Genomic DNA, 14800 nt, shown 5'->3' with positions numbered 1-14800 from the left:
TTCCCTTGAATTTTAATATTACAATGTTTCGTGAACTTATTCATCCCCTTCTTTGATCATTTTCTCTTTCCACTTTTGATATCAGTACTAACAATTTTAATCTTTTCAGCATATCTTTAAATGACAGCATTCTGTCCTATCCGCCCCGCCACAGACACATGGACACACAAAGACAAATAGCCCGATAAACAGATAACAACAACTATAACACATACACACACACACACACACAACATTCTCCAGGTTTTTTCTATCTTATTTGAGCTATAGCGACAAACCTAGATGATACACAGCTTTCCAGTTACAGAATCACCATGGTCTTGTACAAGGGTGTGGCAATTTTAAAAATATAGTTCTAATTCTGTAGTACATGGTGTCTAGCATTTGCTGTCCCCTGGAGTTGGCTGTAGCACCTGGGGATTAGGTAGCAAATTAGGTAGTGAATGGTGGAATTTAAAAGAGAGTTAGTTCATTGGAAAGTAAAGTGATCAGAGCTAATTGCACATGGAATCACAGATCTGTGGAACCAGAAGAGAAAAAAAGGGCATTCTATACAGGGAAAAGCAGAAAAGGGAAGTTTTTGGGGAGGGAACCAGGAAGACATATTTGCTGGCTTGACTAGAACTGAGAGTGCTTTTAAAGGAATAAAGTTAGCTAGAGTTTGAATTCTTATTCAGGAATGAGGGGAATAGGTGACCATGATGTCTCTTCTACTTTGAGATTTTATGATTCTGTGAACAGGAAGGCCTTGATAACCAGAGAGTGGATTTGATACAGTAGGACACAGGGGGCCGTTGGATATTTTAGACAGAAGAGTGATATAATAAACTACTGAAATAGATGCAAAGTGGCCATTTGCTAGGGACTTCATAAAGGTGATTCACTCTCAATATAAAGGTTTGATTAGATGACTTTCAAGGTCTTGTCTGATATTCTTTGAACCATCTACAGCACTTGGTATCAAACTCAAAAAAACACAAATTAACAGTATCTGTGTTGTGTTTTTATTTTTATTTTTGTTAAACATTTCCCAATTATATTATATTCTGATTCTGCCCACACTAGGGAGTTTCGCAGGCTGTTTGTGGCATTCATAGTGGCCAGGCCAATAGTTTGATACCTCCACAATGTCTCCCATATGCCTTTGCACCTTTAAATTATTTTTTTCTTTTTAATTCAAGAAATACAATTTAATAGTTACTAAACACTGTGTGCAGAAGATTTTACTACCTATTAGGCAGATACGAAGGAGGTACAAGATGTGTCTTCTTGGAGCAACTGTTCCAATAGAGGCTATTTATTTATTCTATTTACAATCTCATCTTGGGAAGTAAACTATACTTATATTCTCCCCACCACCTCTGTCCATCCTTTCTCACCATCAAGAAAGAGAATGAATGTTTTAGAGTTGTGTTCCTTCCCTAAAGCTAGATGGAGTGCTGTACAGTGCCACTTCCACCACACACCTAGTATCCTGTCCTGGGATCCTGTCTTGCAACTTCCATTCCTTAGTTCTCTGACCTGGCACCAGTAGTTCAGAGCTTTGCAGCTCTGATGCTATAAGATTGTTCACTCTGGCTCCAGGCTCTGCTGTTGTAACAAGGTTTTTTTTTGCCCATTCCTAACCTCTGCTGGTGCAACAGAGTCATCTACCCCGGTACCAGCAGGTTAGGCATTTGCCATGCTGGTGCTACAGGGTTGTGTCTCCTGATAGACTTCTGCTTCTAATGGGTACACAAGCCTGGCTGCCTGTTGCAGCCTGAGTAAATTTCTGCAATCTTGGAGCTGTGAATTCCACAGCCTTGGAAAAAGGGAGGGGCACTATGTTTTCGGATGGATTATATTGTTGTTGGGTTGTTCCATTGGATTTGCCAAGTGCAGCCTTGCTGCTAACAGCATGGGAGATGGGGAGAGAATGTGCTGAGTGAGCTCAGGGTCTGTAAATGTTAGTTCATTTTAAATATTTCTTTTGGATACTTGATATCTAAATGAAGGAGAAAGCTGAAGTTGCTTTATCTTTAGTGTATAATTTCTATTTTGGAAAGATTTGAGAGGTCATGGGGATCAGAGAAAATGTCTACTTCTCTATCTAATTGTTCACATGATCAGAAAGAGCTTAACATTTATTTTATACTCTTATAATGCAGGAGGTCTTTACCTGGGGTCCATATTAAAAAAAACTATTTTAATGTGGTTGGTTTGCTTTTTGAATCTATTTATTTTATTCCATATATTGAAATAGAATTCTAAGAAGTGGTCTATAGCCTTCCCCAAATTTCCAAAAGGTTTCATGACACAAAAGTGTTAGGAGCTCTTGTTTTTATATATACCATAGTGGATTATACTTCATATATATATGTATACATATATGTATATACATATATATATATATATATCATAAATTCTCCTCCCCATTCCCTACTGAAGAAAAATATTTTATCATATTTATTCAAAGAAAATGAAAAGAAAGGAGAGATCCCTTAAAACAGAATCTTTGAGAATTTATTGTCCATGAATGGGGAATTTCTCCATAGGAATCCCCATTGCTCCTGTGAGATTCCTGCTGCTTTTTTAAAAAAAAATCTTATTTTTTGCCATTTCCTGTTTCTATCTGGTGTTTGTTGAGGCAATGGAATACCATAGAAAGACCCCTGGTCATATACTAGGTACACCTGAGTTTAAAACCGAATTGTGGCACTTACTAGCTGCTGGAGTCAGGGAAAGTAACTTAAATGTTTTGCCCTTTGGTTTCTTCATCTCAAATTCAAATAATAGTGTTTGTGTAACTTGAGCCCCCAAACCCAGGAGTATGGGACTCTCTCCTCATTGGTGGACATCTATGTCCTGCACTTGTATGAGGTGTGGGTGGAATTAATAAGAGCAGGAGAGAAAAGTGGTCTCTTCAGGCTTGTTGGATTTTTCTGGCCTACAGCCCTGAGAGGAAAGATATATGGAATCCTAATCTCTATTTTATGTCTCTGAAGGGATAAAAAGATTCTCTTAAAGGTGGATCAGATCTCAGAAAGAGACCAGATTTCTCTTTCCCACCCACCAACATTGTCTAATCCTCATGCAGGTGCAGGGCATTAAAAAACCAACATGTAGAGGAGGTGGCAACCTCTATCCTGCCAGCTCCTTCCAAGAATCTTTTTCTGCCTTTATGGACCCCAAGAGAGGTTGGAATCCTACACAACTTTTCTCTCAAGGCTGGAGGCCATGAGAACCCAAAGAGACCAGATCTCTCTTCTCCCAACTCTTACCATCTCGACTTGTCCCTCACACAGGTGTGGGACATTATTCCCCATAATAATGGGTTTGGGAGCTTGGGTTACATTTATATTATCTGTGAAACAGTCTAGAGTCATGGAAAGAGTTTTGAACTTGAAATCAGAAAAGATATATTTGGAATCCCATTTCTAATGCTTATTAAATGGTATCACTGCAGGCAAAAGACAACTTCTTCAAGGCTCAAATTCTTCATTTCCAAAATGTTGCCTATAGTACTATACAAAATACCTATAGTACTTTCTTCACAGGGTTATTCTGAGGAACATATCAGATAATTCATGAAAAGACATTTGAAAACCATAAAGAACTCTATGTGTATCAGAGAAGATTACTAAAGTGCTGTATAAAGTTGAGTTATTACCCACATGTGGTCATGGTACTAAATTCTCGTTTGAGGGATGATAAAATTGAAAGCAGGCAGCTAGGTGGTCCAGTGGACAGAGCACTGGGCCTAGAGTTAAGAAGAGTTCAAATCTGGCCTTGTACCCCGTACAAGTCATTTAACCCTGTTTGCTTCAGTTTCCTCATTTGTAAAATGAGCTAGAGAAGGAAGGGGCAAACCACTCCAGCTTCTCTAACCAAGAAAACCCCAAGGGTTGGACAAACTGAAATGAGTGAACAACAACAGCAACAAAATTAAAACCCCAAGAGGTTGCCACGCAACTAATTAGAGTTAGAGCCAGGAACAAAATTTAAGTGTCTGAATGAGTAGCCCAGGTTTTTTTTTAAACTTTCTCTCTGCCACCCCCCCCCATCCCCAAGTAGTTCAAACTACCATTCCATTTCCAATTCATTGGAAGAATTTTTCCCCTGCTAGCCTCAAGAGAGGGAGAGGAACACCCACACACATTACTTTCTTTTGACTTATGTAATTATATATTTTTTCTGATCTAATATGATTCAAATGAAGCCAAGCATAGCATTAAACCTAACTGTGCACTTAAAGGCCAGTATCAGATGGAAGTAGACAAGCAGCTAATGCTTGCAGATGCTAACTAGGAAGTATCTGCCACCCACAACGTGTTACAGCAGTTTTAACCCCGAATGTAAAAAAAGATTCTTTTTCTTATGGAAATTGAAGCTATGAGGAAGACAATTCTTAATTCTGTAAGAGAGTCACGCTGCACAGAATCTTCCAGGCTAGTCTCTCTAGTTTAACTCAATAGACCGAATCATGGCCCTTACATGTAGAATCATCAATAGAAGTGAAAGGGAGCTTTGTTCACTAAAGGGCATTTCAGCCCTGCCTTCTTGTTTATCTTGTATCAGGACATACTCAGCCAGGGGTGGAGTGAGAATGTAGATACCTAATTTATTTTTTTTTTTTTTTGCAAAATTAGGGATTGCTAACTAAGAACTAAGTACTAACATTCTATGACTTTATAATTTTTTTTGAAATTTGAGTTTTGCTATTTTATTCACAGCAATAACTAGTATTTACATGATTCCTTAATGTTTTAAAAGCTCTCTCTGTATATGTATGTATATATGTGGCTGCATATGTATGTACACATGTGTATTTATGTATGTGTATGCACATATGTATGTATATATATGTATATATATGTATGTATATATATTTATCTATCTATATGAAAGATGCACTGTGTCAAAGCAGAAAATATAATCTCTGGAATGGGAATCAGGAGATCTGTGTTGTAGCCCTGACTACAATCATGGATAATTTACCTATTTTCTATAGGCCTCACTTTCCTTTCTGTGACAGAAATGATAATTGTATGATCTCTGAGACCTCTTCTCAATTTGTCATTCTATAATATCTATGTGAAAGAGAAGAGAAGGAGAAAAAACCATAAGGTAAGAAAGAGTACAAAAGAAAGTATGTAGGAAGAAGGAGGGAAAAAATTGAAACACATTGAGAAATGTCTGGATACAGATGAAATCCCCCAAATACTGACATCCATACTGATCAGCCCTCTTGGCTTCCCACTGCCTCTCCTGTCACCACCAAACTCTTAATCCTGAAAGCATGATGCAATGAAAAGAAATTTTGTTCCTCTCCTTGACATTTTCCAGTTTCATGGTATCTTATGTCACTTAATCTCTTTGACTCTCAGTTTCCTCATCTATAAAATAGTGTTGATAATATAATACTTGATCTACATTCCTCATAGAATTATTATAGGATCATCAACTTTTACTTTTTGAGGTCCTACGTAAATGTGAACCATTATTGTAACTAAATTAATTAAACTAATGAACAAGTAATTCTATTTGATAAAAAAAGTTCAATAGTTGATTCACATATGTATTGATTATACTTAATGTAAAATAATTATATTTATTAACATTATTATTCATTTGACTGAATTGAAAAATAAAAAGATCTTCCATAAACATTTTTGCAACTATATATAGATATATATGTATACATATATTTTTGTGTTTATGTATATATAGTATTTTATATATGTTTAGTATTTATATGTATATATGTATACATATATGTAATATGTATATGTGTAATATGTATAATACGTATATATGTAATATATGTGTGCGTGTGCATAGTATTGATGTTACTTTATTGTCTATTGTGAGATGTTATGTATTTAAGAATAGACTGGCTCAAATAGAGGGTATTAGATGTTGGGCGGTATGAAGAGGGATATAAAATTGTGTAGATTGATCGGTGTTATGTAGGAACATGAATAATCAGCTATATTTTTTTCCCTATCTAGACATATCTTTGACTTCTTCATCTAAGAAGTACCTGTTCATATCCTTTGACCATTTATCAACTGGGTAATCAATTGTGTCCTTATAAATGTGCCTCAGTTCTCTATATATTTGAGAAATGAGGCCTTTATCAGAGAAACTTGCTGTAAAATTGTTTTCACAGTTTTGATTAATGTGTATTTCCCTGCATCCAGTTTCCTTCCCTACACTTATCCTTCTTTCTATCTCCTATCACTCTTTCTCTCCTCAAGTGTTTTGCTTCTGACCACCACCTATCCCAATCCAGCCTTCTTGCAATCAGCCCCACTCCCTTCTAACATCTCCTTTCCTTTTTACTTCTCTGTAAGATAGATTTCTATACCCAATTGTGCATGCATGTTATTCCCTCTTTGAGCCAGTTATGAAGAGAGTAAGGTTCAAGCATTATCTGCCAACCCTCATCTACCCCCCATTCTTTTGTGTCTCTTTTATGTGAGATAATTTAGCCTATTCTTCCTTTCCCTTCCCCCATCTCCCTGTGCATCCCTCTTTTTCACCCCTTAATTAATAAATAAATAAATTAATTAATTATTTTTTTGGATTTCATGCCATCATAGGCAACTCATGTCCATGCCCTCTGTCTATGTACACTCTCAAATACCCTAACAATGATAAGGTTCTTAGGAGTTATAAGTATCATCTTCCCATGTAGGAATTTAAATGGTTTGACCTTACTGAATCCTCAATGATTCTCTATCCTGTTTATATTTTTATTCTTCTCTTGAGTCTTGTTTTTGAAAGTCATATTTTCTATGCAGCTCTAGTCTTTTCATCAGAAGTACTTAAAAGTCCTCAATTTCATTAAACTTCCATTTTTTCCCCTTTAAGGGTGATATTCAGTTTTGATGCATAGATGATTCTTGGTTGTGATCTTAGCCCAAGCTTTCTGATCTTTTAAGGTAAAAGCTGCTAAATCTTATGTTATCCCAACTATATCCCCAAGCTATTGGGATTGTTTCTTTCTGGCTGCTTTCAGTATTTTATCCTTGACCTGGTTGCTCTGAATTTGGATATTTCCTGAGAGTTTTCATTTTGGGATATCTTCCGTGAGGCGGTTGGCGGATTCATTCAATTTCTATTTTACCCTTTGGTTCTAGGATATTAGGGAAATGTTCCTTGATAATTACTTGAAAGATTATGTCTAGGCTCTTTTTTGATCATGGTTTTTGTGCAACCCAATAATTCTTAAATTATCTCTTTTCAATCTATTTTCCAGGTCAGTTGTTTTTTCCAATGAGATAGTTCACATTTTCTTCTATTTTTTCACTCTTTGATTTTGTTTTATTGTTTTTTGATGTCTCATGGAGTCATTAGCTTTCACATGCCCAATTCCAATTTTTAACTAATTATTTTATTCAATGAGTTTTGTACTTCCTTTTCTATTTCACCAATTCTGCTCTTCAGTGGATCTTTGTGTTTCTTTTATCATTTGGCCTATTTTGTTTTTTAAGCTGTTATTTTCTTCAGTATTTTTTGTGCTTCCTTTGTCAAACTGTTTACTCTTACTTCATGATTTTCTTGCATCACTCTCATTTCTTTCACCATTTTTTCCTCTGCCTCTGCTATTTGATTTTAAAATCCTTTTTGAGTTTTTCCAAGGCCTGAAACCAATTTACATTTATCTTTGAGGCTTTGCATAGAGTTTTTTTGATCTCATTGTCTTCTTCTGAGTTTGTGGTTTGATCTTCCCTGTCAGCACAGTAACTTTTTGTAGTCAAGTTCTTTGTGGTTGTTGTTTGCTCATTTTTCCTCCCTGCTTCTTGACTTTTAACTTTGTGCTAAAATTGGGCTCTGTTCCTGGGGTGGAGGGAGCAGTGTCCCAAGCTTCAGGTTTTTTTTTCTGCTACTCTTTTCAGAGCTAGTTCCTGGGATCTGTAAGTTTTCAGTTCTTCCAAGGTGGTATGAGCTAATGAGAATTGTAGTCGGTACTGTACTGGCCTGTGCTCAGGTCTGTGAATGACTACAAGCATGCTTTTCCACTCTGAAACTGTGACCAGAGTCCTGCTCTTGCTAGTGCTCCTCCTTCCCCTATGACTAAGACCTGAAATGCCAAATAAGCAATGCAATAGAGTCCTGTCCCCTGTGCCAGTAAAGGGTCACTTATAATCTCCTTCTAATCAGTTATCTAATTCCTTTCTTATCTGTGAGCTGAGAGCTCTGGAAGCCACCACCACCACTGATTCAGCTTTCCCCAAGGACTGCTGCTGGCTTGCATTAACACCTGTGCTGCATTGTGCTCCACTCTCACTCCCATGAGATACACATTTTCTGTTGACTTTCTAAGTTGTTTTGTACTAGAAAGTTGTTTCATCTTGTTCTTTTGTTGGTTATGCTATTTTGGAATTCTTTTTGAGGCATTATTTTTATGTTGTTTGAAAGGGAATTTGGAAGAGCTCAAGAGAATGCCTGCCTTTAATTTGCCACCTCGTGTCCACCCCTGGAAGTCTTATATGAACTGAAACAAAGTGAATAGAACCAGAAGAACATTGTGCTAAATAAAAGCAATATTGAAAGCTGATCAACTGTGAAAGATTTAGCTATCAAGATAATGATTCAAGACGATTCCAAAGTCCCCATAATGAAAAATGCTATCTACCTACAGAGAGAGAACTAATGACCTCTGAATTCAAATTGAAGCACACATTTTTTACTTTTTTGTGTGTGTGCATTTTCTCTTGCAACATGGCTAATATGGAAATATGTTTTGCATGACACCACATACATAATCCTATAAAACTGTTTTCCTCCGTTTGGGACAGAGGACCAATGAGAAAGGGGAAGATAATTTGTAACTCATAATTTTTTAAAAAAATTATTGTTAAAATTTTCACATGTAATTGGTAAATATTTAATGAAATAAATAAAAATAAATTTACAAGTAAAAAATATAAAACATTTACAGTCCTCTTGCCATGATTAGTGAGATTTGTTATGAAAAGATTAAGGATATTGTTGAAAATAAGGAAAATTATTTTTATGCTATATCATTTGGTTATTAGTATTAAAATGTAATATTCCCTTTCCTGAACCTCCACCTTTCACTCTTGCTTTTATAGAGACCTTTCCCATTCTAGGAAAAGATGTGATCAAATTCTGTCTAGCCCCTACCAAGCGCTGGGATCAGCCTATTTTTTTTTTACCAATAAGCCAGAAGTTATCCTTAACTCATGCGCTATAAAAAGTGTTTGTCCTTGCTCCCTTCATTAAAGTAGAAGGTGACCTGGTCTACAAAGAAGAAACTTGGCCAGAGAGATCCTGATCAGGATGGCTTGCCTTGCCCAGACTGACTGGGGCTACTGAATTTCAGGACCAAGTCACATTCTCAGCTTTCACTCCTCTCCTCCTCCCCAACAGAAGGGTTTGAAAACTCTTACCCCAACTTCATCATTAAATGTTCACCAATTAGGGTTACCTTTTTGCTTGTCATGGGAGGTCATTGTCAGAAGGGAGAAAGATGTAAGGTGGCCCAAGATGCTACCTTTTTATGTTTCATTGACAAAAGAGATCATTGATCTCAACTTAGTTATTATTTGCTGGCCTAATTAATAAATTAACTTTTCATAACTGGAACTCTGTCAGAAGTTTGTATGCCACACAATCAAATTAGCACTATTCTCTCATGCCTAAGTCTAAAGTCATAGACTGAACTGGCATAGGTATACCAGGGAAAACTTCCTTTATTACTATTTGATTTTGGGTGAAATTCATAGAAACCTTTTGGAATAGCCAACCATGTAGCGGACTTTCCCATTATTCATTAGGTGTCATAACCAGGCTCAGAATTAACAAGGTGGAAAATATTTCTGTTCAGAAAGGAATTAGCATGGTGGGGAAATTGAGTCAAAATGATCCTGCCATTACCTTTGTGATTCCATTTTTTTCAACATTTCCAGTCATTTACATTCACCAGCAGTATTTTCCAGAAGGCACCTTTTCTGGGAATATCTTGGCACTTCCCTTGGAAGGTGGATTACTGGCTTGACAATAATTAGTTGTACCTGAATTCAAAACTTAAAGCAAATTCGATGACAGTTCCATCTCACATGGCGAGTTCTATTTCTCAAGGTTTAATGCAAGATGTAATTTTCTATGTTGCAAGAATAGTTGGTTAACAGTAAATAGCAATTAATAAAACATTTATCTACAGTAATTAGGTACATACAAGTTCTTCCCATAAATATTACTTCATCATTTTGCTTATTTAGCATAAATACATGCTGATATAAAAATCTATTAAGGAGAAATTAAGAAAATATTCACATTTATATATAAAGTGAATACTTGATTGTTCACTCATAATCTGAAAGAATAACTAAAAAAAAAAAACTGGCCACAATTGCAATAATGTGACAATCTCAATAATGCAATAAGGGATTGCATTAACTCTTAAGGTGGAAAGAAAAATCCTATTAAGTTGGGGGTCTATTGGTTCCAAGTTGGCTCAAAGATATAATATTAATGCAAATTATTCTCTGTGCAATTTCATAATTTTTGTCAACAGCAGTCATACAATTCATCATGTAAAGTACTTCTATGCAATAACCAAACAAATCATCCCCTACTTTTGCTGTATTTTTAAATATAAAAAGAAATATTTTAAATATAAAAGCAATATTTTTGGAAAGAACTTGTAGTACTTAATAAATACTATAGATAAATGTTACATCAATTGTTATTTACTGTTAACCAACTATCATTGCAACAAAGAAAATGATATCCTATCATAAATCTTAAAAAATGGAACTTGCTATGTGCTTGCTTTGAGATGGGAAAAGGACTTAGCACCTTTATAAGATAATGTCCAAAATCATTTCTAGGCTCAGGGTAGAATGGACAAAACTCTTTTTTTACCTCATCCTTTCATAAAGCACTTCCCTCCCTTCCCCCAGAGTTTATAAGTATCTATGAGCTTTGAAAATTTAGTAGGTCTAGCAAAGCCTTCCATACATAACAAGCCTTCCCCAATTAAAGAAGTTAACTCTGATGAACTGCAGCATACTCCACTGAATATTAAGAACAATCGTTAACTACAATTTGTTTTTAATAAGTAAAGTTCAAAGTTATAAAATAAAAGCATTCACATTAAAAGAGGAGCTAATCTTCAACAAATCTATTACACTCTATCATAGCTTAAATTGTCAGCATTTCTGAGACAAAATCAAGATAGAATAATGAAAGCTGGCATTTTGGCCACACCCTCCCAACACGCCCTTTCTCTAAGAACCTAAAAAATGTACCAAATCAAATTCTGATCAAGAAAATTTTAAAAAAAGTCACGGTAAGCCATTTTTTTCAGCCTAGGATAGCTTAGGAGGACAGAAAGAGAGGTCTACAGATTCTGGGATGGGAGTGAGCCAGGAATACAATGCAGCAACAGCAGTAGCACTACGCTGCATCAACAATACTAGAGAGAGCAGACTAGCACCTAGGGATGGTAAAAAGACTCAACATGAGCAAAAAGTGATCACGGGTGGGGGGGCAGCTAGGTGGCGCAGTGAGTACAGCACCGGCTCTGGAGTCAGGAGGACCTGAGTTCAATCTGGCCTCAGACACTTGACACTTGTACTAGCTGTGTGACCTTGGGCAAGTCACTTAACCCAAACTGCCCTGCCAAAAAGCAAAAAAAAAAAAAAGTGATCACAGGGGCATCTGTACTAACACTGGGAACAGAAAGATGTATTATATATCATCTATGTCACCCATTATACAGTTCCTAATCACAATTCTAGAGCAGAACTGTCATGGAGCAGAATTGCCTTGGGGTCTGAATACAAGCCTACAGTGGAATAAACTAGGACTGGAGACCAAAGGCAGATCAGAAAAACTCATCTTCCTGAGTTCAAATCTGGCTGCAGACACTTACTAGCTGTGTGACCCTGGGCAAGTCACTTAATCCAATTTGCCTCAGTTCCTCATCTGCAAAATGAGCTGGAGAAGGAAATGGCAAACTATTCCAGTATCTTTGCTAAGGAAACCACAAATGGATTCAGGAAGTGTCTGGAGAGCCTGAACAACAAAATGAGCTTGTGAAAAATGGTAGGAGGAGTTTTGTTTCCACAGGATAGTGATAGCAGATTTTAAGTTGGAGGTGACTGGTTCTAATCACCCCTGTGATCTAGACAAAACCAGACTCCTGATTGCGTGAAAGGTTAGAAGCTTGTATGCATGCTTAACTAGCTGTTTGAGGAGGTCATGACATAGGTAGTCAGGGGAATGCATCTGGCCAATGAAGAACCAGGTAGGAGATTTGAATTGGGAGTCAATAAAGGGACTGATGTTTGTCTGAGTCCTTGTACTCTCCTGCACTCTGTTCTGGGGACATATCCATTTATTCAGAACAAATAAATGTAAAATATAATGAAAACCTTCCTGGCTTTCCAACAAGTATTGTTTATTCCTAGACTAAGTATGTTTCTAACAAGCTGATTTGGATATGAAGTTTCAGTAATTAATATAAGCCTAGGCAATGTTTAGATTTCGAAAAATCCTTCCTGGGGTCAAAGATGTCTAGTTTCAGAAGACGGCCATACCCAGACATTTTCACAAAGTCAAAACCATGTTTTATACAGACTAAGTTCTTTTCAACGAAATTTTCTTCCAGTGATCTAGGAGATAATCCAAAGGTATGTCTATACCAGGCCTACACAATAAATGGCCCACAGCTGCTCCTGACTGGCCAAAGGATTTTGGATGGCCCACAAAAAATATAGAGGATATAAAAGAAAGTAAAGATGTAATGATGCTTTTTCCATGCCTTCCACTAGTCACTATTGTGCCTGTCATTTAACTTGGTAGGTGGGTTGCCACTGAGCACTCTCTCCTGTTTGTCATATAACCCACAGCAACCAACCATCATCAGTCTGTCTCTAATCTGAGAGAAGGGAGAGGCATATCTTTTCACTGTGTTTTCAATCATTACTGGCATTGAACAGGGGCAAAGTGAATGCAGCCATGCACCAATGCAGCTGTTGCCATTTTGAATAAAAACATCCTGACTTTAGCTAATTGGACACCAATGAAAAACAAATTAAAGCATCCAAATGATTGAAAAAAATCTCAGTGGGGAACAATGGCTTTTCAAGAAAGGAAACTCAGAAAATGAGGCAGCTACTAAGGTTAGTTTTTAGATTTCTAAAAAAAAATTTATTTCAAACATGATTCTGGAATATTATAAACTGCTCACAAGAAGTGTCATATGTCTCATTAACTAAATGTAAACAGTAAGAAAGTATTGAAAAATATATTAAATGTATGAAAAAATGTATTAAAACTTGTACCACTTAGCAAAGGAATCTTTTTAACATTAGTGCGATTTCATGATAAAAAATCTTAAGTAATAAGTGTAATTAATTCATATTAATTGAAATTTCCCTCTTTTAAAAATATGGCTTATTTGTAAAATAGTTTAACCATTAATTATATCTTTACTCAGAAAGTAAACCACTAAAAACCTATCTGTGGCTTGAAGAAATTCAGCCTATTTTAATTCTGGCCCCTACTTAATGCCAAGTTGTGCAGGTCTGGTCTATAGGATGGAGTAGATATGACCAGGAATAATTTAGCTTCTGAATTGTCACAAACCAGAATTACCAGAAGCAGACTAGAATTACCAGATACTGAAGGATCTCTTAATGGCCAGTGACTACCACAGGAGGAATTGAGATTTATGTCAGACTTACATTAGTGGTTGTGACTCTTTTCTGTCCCCTCTAGATTTACATCAGATTGGAACAGACCAAGACTACCCAAGACTTTAGACAAAGAGAGTAGCCAAGACAGTGTGGTAATTTAAAAATGACAAACAGACAGACAAGTTTCTTGTTTATTTGCCTACAGAAAATAAGGTTAAAAGGCACAAGGTTTGGACAAATCTTAGTCCTAACCGGAGTATTTACCTAGACTGAAGTGTAAGGAGGCTTTCTAATTAAGACCATGAAGTTGTTTAGCTTTGCTTTTGCAAAATTTCCCTTGCTTTCAACTCCTGAAGCACAGTACCATGTTGATTAGAAAAATCAGGACAGCTACCAGGCTAATCTCTCCAAAGTCCAAACAACATTGACAATATAGAACATTAACCTGTCTCTGTAGTTTTCTAGATCCAAGTCAGTTTTTTGTATGTTTGTTTGGTTTTGTTTTTTATGCCCAGAAGTCTCTCTAGGTAAAGTTTCTCATTGTGTAAGCTGGAGGGTTTCTGGGCAGGAAAACTTCATCTTGATCTAACCTAATCTATTCTTTCCATGTGTGCAAAGTTAGCCCAAGGTGCCCCATGCTTAAATCTTGCCTGACCTTTGGGTAATTGCACCATCAGCCTGCAGGAAATGGCAGTTTGGAAATGCCCCTGTAATTAGACAAGGGGAAAAATTTAAGCTGGGGTAAAGGCATTTCCTTGTAATACTGGCACCAATCAGCATTACTTTGCCTTGTATTGAAGTTGTTTACTCCTAGCCTCACTTCAATTGCTTATTGCCTTCATGTGATAATAAAATACTTTAGCCTTTCTTTTCCTGAGTTTGCCTCATTGACCAGGGTGAGTCCTGAAACAAAATTTATTTTAATATGTTTGTTGCTGTTCAGTCATTTCAGTTGTGTCCAACCCTTCATGATTCTCTTCGGGTTATTTTTGGCAAAGATACTGTAGTGGTTCCCATTTCCTTCTTAAGCTCATTTTATAGAAGAGGAACTGAGGCAAACAGGGTTAAATGAGTTGCCTAGGGTCACATAGCTAATAAGTGTCTGAGTCCAGATCTGAACTCAGGAAGATGAGTCTTCCTGA

This window comes from Trichosurus vulpecula, chromosome 7 (assembly GCF_011100635.1).
Source record: "Trichosurus vulpecula isolate mTriVul1 chromosome 7, mTriVul1.pri, whole genome shotgun sequence".
Classification (NCBI taxonomy): domain Eukaryota; kingdom Metazoa; phylum Chordata; class Mammalia; order Diprotodontia; family Phalangeridae; genus Trichosurus; species Trichosurus vulpecula.
Note: the sequence above shows the minus strand (reverse complement) of the source record.